Genomic DNA, 10,024 nt, shown 5'->3' on the forward strand with positions numbered 1-10,024 from the left:
TTAAATCCGTCCCCGTCATAGATAGCACACTTGTTACATGACTTGGATATGCAACCAGGGTTAATACACACGGCTACGCTTGCCAACTCACCTTTCTCCTGTAATACAACAAAATACTGGATGGCGCTCTGACACTCCCTAATAAAACCCAGTGATAATAGTGTAATATACAGATATAATATGTCATGAAAAATAATAAAGTGCAGACGTGATAAATCTACAACACTAAAATAGTACAATAGTGCAAAAATAAATAAGAAGTAAGGACCTCCACTCAACCCTTAAAAAACACTGTTCCAAGAGTTTTGCCATACAAATTTTCACCAAACCATAGGGGAGCGGTAGTGAATGCCATGTAAAAAAATAAAAAAAAATCACATAGTGCAATAATGCAAAAACAAAAAATATTAAAGTGAACAGAAGAAACCTATACAATTCCTTCTCACAATAGAGCAGAAAAATGAGGCAAGATTTTGCCTGTTGATCAGCACCTAAGTGTAAGCCTCCATTTGTGAGATTCACTGATAAATTTTATTTTTATGTTTGATCTAGACCAGGGGTGGGCAACCTATTTTTCAATGTAGCCACAGGTGTTGCGAATTAGAAGTGAAAATCGCCACACCATGTACAAATGGAGGTATTATGTTGCGCATGCGAAAAATTTAAACAACACACACTGTTTGAACAAGTTTATAAATTCTCAGACTGCAACCCCCTCCTCCTCTCATCCCCTCCTCATCCTCCTCTCATGCCACCACCACTACCCTCCTCATAATCATCTCCTCACCCCTCATCATCATCATCATCATCATCATCTCATTTAACCCCCTCATCACATCTCATTTAAACCCCCATCATCATCTCCCCCAGCACCCTTCATCTCCCCCTCCCCCAGCACCCTTCATCTCCCCCAGCACCCTTCAACTCCCTCTCCCCCAGCACCCTTCATCTCCCCTCCCCCAGCACCCTTCATCTCCCCCTCCCCCAGCACCCTTCATTTCCCCCAGCACCCTTCAACTCCCTCTCCCCCAGCACCCTTCATCTCCCCTCCCCCAGCACCCTTCATCTCCCCCTCCCCCAGCACCCTTCATCTCCCCCAGCACCCTTCATCTCCCGCAGAACCCTTCATCTCCCCCTCCCCCAGCACCCTTCATCTCCCCCAGCACCCTTCATCTCCTGCAGCACCCTTCATCTCCCCCTCCCCCAGCACCCTTCAACTCCCTCTCCCCCAGCACTCTTCATCTCCCACAGCAACCTTCATCTCCCACAGCACCTTTCATCTCTCCCTCCCCCAGCACCCTTCATCTCCCCCTTCCCCAGCACCCTTTATCTCTCCCTGTCCCTTTCAGCAACCCCCCTATTCATCAAGCACCCCCCCCCCCCTCATTGCCTACCAGATCGTGGCGGCGGTGGCAATGGAAGAAGCAGCGGCGGCGATGGAAGAAGCGGCGGCGGTGGTGGTGGTGGGCCTAGCCAGGAGGGGGGGGAGCGCGTCAGCCAGTCAACTTCTGTTGCTGGAGCAGGCTCGGAGGGGAGGGAGCGTGTGCATCACAAGTGCTGGAGTGGGCTTGGAGGGGGGTGATGGAGGGAGGGGAGCATGTCACACCGCTGGAGCGTGCTCCTTCCCTACCAAGGAAGGGGAGGAGGGTTGAGGGGGCCATCGCGGCCGCCCAGGGAGTCCTGTACAGTAGTTACTTAATTCGCCACAGTTTCACTGCCAATTCGCCAGAAGTGGCGAATTACGACAGGGTTGCCCACCCTGGATCTAGACTATAGGTCTGTCTTTCTATTTTTGAGATACACTGCATCTTACTGAGTTGGAGACAACATTGCCACTGTTTGGGATTCTGCCTCATTTTTCTGCTCCATTGTGAGTAGGAAATGTATAGGTTTATTCTGTTCACTTTAATATTTTTTGTTTTTGCATTATTGCACTATGTGATTTTTTTCTGTTTTTACATGGCATTCACCACCGCTCCCTTATGTTTTGGAAAAATTCACCTTTATCCTGTGCAAGGTATTTTCAATTAGTTAATATTAATCCCTTACTCAATTGCAATCAGATCTTTCCACTGCCACTACCCAAGAAATATGCAAAATATACAATTAATATATATCTGCCAGGGTCTCAGGTCCCTGTTTATTATATAAAAAAAACTGTGCACTTAACACACAAATCTGTTGTAGAAAAATGTGTCCATAAATGTAAATAATCTCTCCAGAGCATGCAACAGTTCATTCAGAGCCCCAAAGCATCACTTATTAAAAGAATTGTTTAATATGTATAAAAATACAGTGCTTCAGATTACAGAAACAGATAATTACAAGAACATACAATTACAGTAAATGCAGGACAGTTTCTTAAAATAACAGTATAAAACATAAATCCCTATACATTACATTACCATATGTCAGGATCTCCCTCAGAGAGGTTACTGGCATAGAAACATGCGACTTCACGTGTCCAAAACAAACCACTGTTGAAATCAGAAAGCATAACGCAAACCAGATGCTAATGCCAATTATAGACTTTGGGGACATAGTGTATGGCACAGCATTCCAAACTCACCTTGGCAAACAAGACACCCTCTACAATTCAATAGGCTGCTTTATCCTCCAATATAAATACAACACACATCACTGCAAAATGACTGACTTTTAAGCTGGTCTGTAACCGTTTCATACGCCTTAACATATTTTATTTTTAACTGTTCATGCATTGTCTTTATATATAACGTATAACCTCTATTAATTTAATGTAACCATGTATTTTTATCATAACTCTATGCCCAGGACATACTTGAAAACAAGAGGTAATTCTCAATGTATTAGTTCCTGTAACACATTTTATAAAGGAGTGGCTCAGTGAGTAAAGACACTGACTGGCCCTGAGTTTGACGCCGGGGAACCTGGTTCAATTCCCAGTGTCAGTTCCTTGTGACCTTGGGCAAGTCACTTTATCTCCCTGTGCCTCAGGCACCAAAAAACAGTTTGTAAGCTCCACGGGGCAGGGACCTGTGCCTGCAAAATGTTTCTGTAAAACTAGCAGCACTATACAAGAACATGCTATTATTATTATTATTATTAATTAAATAAATAACATTAAAAAAATGAATATTAGTTGTAGATAGTACATTAAGATGATTACAGTAGGAGTCAGGTAATTAAATATTTATTTAAAGCTTTTGGAAAACTTAAACATTCGTCAACTGCTCTGCTGCCGAAGGGGTGATTAATGTATTGCTTCTCAATTTATTGCTAGCTAACACCATTTTAACAAAGATGTTTAAATACTATATTCAATCTCACAAAAGACTAGACAAACAGAAATTGTAGTGGCAGGTATTCTTCATCACCATGATTCTGCCAGCGATGGCAAGTCCATGCAAGCACACAGAGCTGATGCACCAACTTGCTTTTCTGCTTTTTTCTCTAGATGTTTGGGTACTAACTATCATCGTTAGACGTATTTCATTTTTGAAGTGAAACTTCTTTGGGAACACCTACCACATGAGCAAAATTGCCTGGCAGTGAACCAGGAGGAGTCACCAGAGAGGAGGAAGGCAGCACTGGACACACACACCCAGTGGTGGGATTCAGCCGGTTCGCACTGGTTCGTGCGAACCGGTTACTGGAATTTTTCAAGTTCGCAGAACCGGTGCATTAACCGGCAGCAGAATCACATGTTTCAGAGCAGAGAAGGACTGCAGGGGAGGTGCGCCATCTAGCTGTCTGACCCGGAACTTCAGCTAGAAGCTAGAGCTCCTCACATCCTGCTCTGACTGAAGTGATTGCTCTGCCGCTGCATACCATCTCCCCCCTCCTGTGTGCAGCCAGGGAGCCATGGAGGAGGAAAGGGAGAGATATGAGGGAGGTATGAGAGGGACTGGGAGAGGTGTGAAAAGGACTGAGGGAGATGTGAGAGGGACTGGGGAAGGTGTGAGAGGGACTGGGGGAGGTGTGAGAGGGGCTGGGGGAGGTGTGAGAGGGACTAGGGGAGGTGTGAGACGGGCTGGGGTAGATGTGAGAGGGGGGAGGTGTGAGAGGGGCTGGGGGAGGTGTGAGAGGGGCTGGGGGAGATGTGAGAGGGGGGAGGTGTGAGAGGGGCTGGGAGAGGTGTGAGAGGGACTGGGGGAGATGAGGGGGACATGTGAGGGTGACTGGGGGAGGTGTGAGAGGGGGCTGGGGGAGATGTGAGGGGGACTGGGGGAATTGTGAAAGGGACTCTCTGCCCCCCTGTCTCTTTGCCCCCCCCCCCTGTCTCCCTTTGCCCGCCCTGGTTTCTCTCTGCCCTCCCTGGTCTCTCTTTGCCCTCCCTGGTCTCTCTCTGCCCTCTCTGGCCTCTCTCTGCCCTCCCTGGCCTCTCTCTGCCATCCCTGGCCTCTCTCTGTCCTCCCTGGTCTCTCTCTGCGGCAAAAGAAACAGTACAATGATAATCAAGTAGTGATATTTTATATTTATAATATTTTAAGAAAGACAAATAAATAATTTATTTCAATCAAATATTGTGATTTTCATTTTATACAATAAATGGGCAGTATGGTCTCTCTTCCCCCCCCCCTCTCTTTCTCCCCCCTTCCCCCACCCCCTCGGCTCTCTCTCCCCCTTCCCCGAGAGAGAACCTGTTGCTAAAAAGTTTGAATCCCACCACTGCACACACCCACACACACCCCTTCACGAGTGCACCGCCGACAGTCACCGGAGAGGACACACATAACATTGAGTGACATACCGTATAACCCCCTCCCCCCCCGAGTGATGCGCCGAACACCCTCCCCCTTCCCCTCCCGAGTGATGCACCATGGCTTCGCCACACTGCACAGCTGGGAGAGCCTATGTGAGTTCCTCCCTCCCCTCCCCCCGGGTCTTTCGCAGACTCACCACCGGCTTCTCCAGACTGCACTGCTAGAAGAGCCTGGGGGAGATCCTCCCACCCTCCCCCCCAAACTGACACACACAGACACTGACACACACTGACACTGAAACTGAAACACACTGACACTGACATACACACACAGACACTGACACACACACTGGCACTGACACTGACACACCCAGACACTGACACACAGATACTGACACACACATACACTGACACACACACAGACACACATACAAACACTAAGGTTTCCAGGTGGCTTGTCCAAAAATACTGGACACAATACTGGTCCCCCACGCCCCCCGAATACATAGAAAAAATACCCACATGCCCCCGAATACATAGAAAAAATACCTCCACGCCCCGAATACATTTAAAAAAGAACCCAACCCCCCCAATACATATAAAATATACCCCCACCTCCCCCCATCATCATCTCAGCTAATCCTGGCACCCATCATCATCTCAGCTCATCCTGGCCCCCCATCATCATCACCTCATCTCTTCCTGGCACCCCATCATCACAGCTCATCCTGGCCCCCCATCATCACAGCTCATCCTCGCCCACCCCCCTCCCCCACCAAATATGCAAAAGCCGATCGCCTGTCTACTTTCTTTTTCCATTACGGTCTTAATAGTTAGCTTCTTAGACCTTCTTGTACACATACATAATACTACACATACAAAATACATAATACCTTAACACTAACTTAATAGCAAGTCAACATTTTACCCTTGGTTTTTTATCTATCATACGTCTGTTATAACAGCACAGCACTACTATAGATCTCTTTATAAACCAGTCTAGAGAGCATAACCATATATCAGACCCCTATTGTGACTGCAAAACATAAAAGTATATTGTCAATGATCTCAATTATTTACTCTTCTTCTTCTTCAGTTGTTGGTCTCTGTTTCATCCTGTGGTTTCCTCCTGTCTCCGTACTGTCGCCCACTGCTGCCATTCTGTTCAATTTACTGCCCATTTCTGCCCATTGTTGTCCTCTCCGCTCTGGATGGGGCTGGTGAGTTCCTGAAGTCGCGGAGTTCTGTGGTCTTTTACTTGCTTTGGGTCCTGGAATATTGAGTCTTTCAAAAAAGTTAGTGGAGTTGTCTCCGTATCTAAGCACGGAAACTTTCCCTTGTTGTATAACGATCAGTTTGGTAGGGAATACCCATTTATATCTCACATTAGCTTTTTGTAGGTGCACAGTAATTTCCCTCATATCTTTACAGTGCTTTAAGGCAGAGGTCCCCAACTACAGTCCTCAAGTACACCAACAGATCAGGTTTTACGGATACCCCTGCTAGAGCACAGGTGGTTCAGTCAAAATTATTGGGCCACCTGGGCTAATAAGAGGCTATCCTTAAATCCTGCACTGTTAGCGGTCCTTGAGGACTGGATTTGTGGATCTTTGCTGTAAGGTTAATGTGAGAGATCATTATACAGCTGGATCCGGGCCCCTTCATATTCTATATTAACAATGCTTCTTGCCTTCTGCATGATTAGTTCCTTTTCCATAAAAATTTGCATTTTTAATACAGTGTCTCTCGTGGGTCTGATTGTCTAGGTCTGGGTCTAAGCGCTCAGTGTGCCCTGTCCATCTTCGAGGTCCGTTCCTGTGATTATTAGATATGGGACTAACTCTCGGGTATACCCAATTTCAGGTATACCCCTGATCTTTATATTAGAACGTCTCCCTCTATTGTCCAGATCTTCTATATACAGAAGCATTTTCTGTACAGTCTCATCCTGTCCTTGCACTTTATGGGTTACATACTCCTGTACTGTTGAGACTGCTCCAGCTTCTTTCTCCAGCTCATCTGCCTTGCCACCTAGAGTAAGAATATCCATTTTGATCTCAAACAGTTCGGTTGTAACCATTAGCGTTAAATTTTAACAGATTTTGTATGTCTTCCTTGGTCTAGATTTTTCAGATCTGCTTTTGTAGCATATTCTATCTGTCCCTTAGCCATTACCAAATATTTTTCTTTTCCCTGCCCAGGCGAGCCTTGTGGAGAGCAGGATGGCGTTTGCGGGTGCGCAGCGCCTGTGTGCTTTTGCCCTACTTCCGCTGCCCGGAACTTCTGAAGTGTGCTTTCAGCCGCTGTAGATTTTTTTTGTTGTATTGGGCATTTTCTACAGTTCTGTTGCTGCCTTGCACTTCTAATTTTTTTTAATTAGCTTAAGGGAAATTTTGGTTAATGCTGCTAGTATGTAGCTATATAGTTATTTGTTTTGGCTCATATAGTGGTAATAACTCCCCCGTGGTCACTGTACCTTATCTGCTGTCTTGTCCGTTGCCTGCCACATCTCCCTTAACTCCCCTACTCACTCACTCCTGTGGGCAGCTGCCATCTTGTATCCTGAGACTGGCAGGCACAGGCCAGACATCCTGCCGGAGCTCACATCCACAGTCCCCTGACAATACCTCCGGTCAGGGGACAGTACCCTCTCTCCTTAAAACCCAGCAGAGTATTTGCTCTGCAGCCCCAGGAAAGGTAGGGTCTCTGGAGCTATGGTAAGAGGGGGAGCAATGGGGGTAGTGTCACTCCTGCTACCTCCCGAGCACCAGCCGCTGGTTCCTCAGCTCCTAAGCGGTTTCTCTGGTGCTCTTGGCTGTCGGGCTGCTCCTGATGCCTCTCTCCCTTCTTAGGCTCACTCCTCAGGGAGAGCAGAGCTGGTCAGTGCCATCTTGGATTGCCCATGGGCTGTGATGAGCCCGTACTTCTCCGGCCTCCGCCGGGGTTATAACTGCCGCTCGTTGGTGAGAATGTGTGCGGGCAGCGGCTCAGGGTCTCCCTGTTCACCCGGGGCTGACCTAAGGCGCTCCTCTATGTTTTGCAACCTTTTTCCCCCGTGATCCTGCACGGAGCTCAGTGGCTGTGCGACCGCTCACCTCGGCTGCTGGACACGCACCCCACATTCACATAGATTTTAATGGAACTCATACACTCACATAAATACATAGATGCTACTGCACTGGATGTGGCAGTCGTACACAAAACATATTCAAGATGCAATACCATCATGTCAGGAAGACAGTGCGTAACAAAAGGCGTGTTTGTAAGAAAGGTGCTCACTTAGTCAAAACAACAAGATCATATATAGTTATTGCTTACAGACCTGAGTAGCCGTCATTATCAGTATAGTGCTATTGGGATCACAAAGTTTATTGAATGAGAAGCTTTCAACACACATCTTTGGCCAATATTGACTAAAAGACATGCTACAAAATGTTTTTCAAGTCTCAAATTCACATTACAAATAATGTCCATTTGTAGGTGTAAGGAATCCGCTCCTCGGTTTACTGTTTGCCTTACCTTGCAGACAGGTGCAGTCCCGGAACACTTCCCCTGATATTTACTGCAGCCTGGATTCTCTCACCAAAGCAATACTGCCACACGCCCCTTCTGCCATTGGTTCTCTGACCATTAAGTGTTGCCTTCCCACAATGTTCCCTGCCGAGCATAGACCTTCCTGGATGTCTCTGTGTTCTGCCATAAGCCTTGTCTTGTCTTCAGCTCCCTGGTTCCTGTGACCGGCTGCTAGTCTCATGCAGCGGTCAGTTCCTGTTTCCTGTGCTGAAGCTGAGTACTCTCCTTGTTACTTCAGCTCCTTGTTTCCTGTGACCGGCTGCTATATTCATGCAGCGGTCTGTTCCTGGTTTCCTGCACTGAAGCGGAGGTTTCCCTGATTATCTTCAGCTTCCTGGTTCCTGGGGCCTACTCTTTCCCTAATCTAGAGAGGCCGTGTCCTGGTTCCTGCGCTGAAACGGAGGATTCCCCAGCCCGCTCAGGACTCTTGCGCTGAAGCACTGGTTTACCAGTGCAGCTAGGCGGTGTGCTACTCTGGTCTGTCTACCACCTCCTGAGACCAGTACCATGGGCCATGGTCGCCGCACGCGCAGAGGCCACTCCCGCGCTCCTAAGCTGAAGCGGGGCTCTCCTGACTACCTGTTGCCGAACTCCTGCTTGAACAACGTTTACCCTGATGTCTCCAGTCCTGACCCTGGCGTGTCCACCGACGATGCTGTCTTCTCCTATCCTGATCCTGCTACGTACGACTATGAACTGCGCAATCCGGATCAGCCTGCGTGGTCTAAGGTCGGTGCTTTTACAACCCCACCTCAGCCACGCGGTCTGACCCAGGTTTGTGGCGAGCACAGTCGTGACAGTAGGACAATGCTCGGCGCACATGAATAAGGGCCATATATTCAAGTACATATACACGGTTAGACCATGCAAAGTTCAGTTTAGTAGTTTGATTATGTTGCTGGTAATTACAGGTGCAGCGGTCGCTATTCGAACACTTCACGCGGTGTATACCTCGAAATACTGATGTCATGGCGCGGGATTTCTTCCAACCTTCCCGCCTTAAGACGCGAGTGCAAATAATGGCATTTTAGTGTTCTGGTTTTTAAACACTTGAAATTGGCACAGTAGCACAGTACACATTACAATTCATTTATTTAATTGCATTTAATTGAACACAATCCATGAAATTCAAACAAAGCAACCGCGATAAACACGTGTGCCTGGGGCGATTGGCTGTTTTCATGCTGCGTGGAGTACAGCAGCGCACACGAGAACGGCTCCGTGATATGTTCTCACATATCCACATCTAAGTACATAAGCAATTTTCTTATTTTAAATCTCATCTGCACTTAGAGCCATCTGATTGTAATGTTTCCAAAAAGGTAATGATACATGTATTCCACTTCTTAGTCAATAGTGCGTACATTTTCCGGAAGGTCACGTGCTTTGGATTCTGTGAAGAAACCCCAATTGTTATATCAATGTACACAACACATTATAGTTCTTTAGTGTAGCATTAACTCCAAACACAACACTTAGAGAATTGAATACGTCAAGTGTCTTTCTCAGAAGCTGCATTTATTGTTAACTTTGAAATTTTTAAATTGACCACATACTTACTGGCCTATAAATAACTGAGTTCATGTCCTACTTTCATACATGTGTAGCCCCGGTTCCCCTTGGCGCACCTATGGCCATTACCTTTGCGGGAGGGTTGCGGAGGCCGCTGGAGGATAGGACGCAGGTCCGGAGTGTGTCGGGCAGGAGCGGCTGGTGAGGCGAACGGTCGCCGATACCTGCGGCGCACCCGGCTAGCGGGGCCGCCAT

The sequence above is a fragment of the Ascaphus truei genome, chromosome 1, assembly GCF_040206685.1.
Source record: "Ascaphus truei isolate aAscTru1 chromosome 1, aAscTru1.hap1, whole genome shotgun sequence".
NCBI classification, from domain to species: domain Eukaryota; kingdom Metazoa; phylum Chordata; class Amphibia; order Anura; family Ascaphidae; genus Ascaphus; species Ascaphus truei.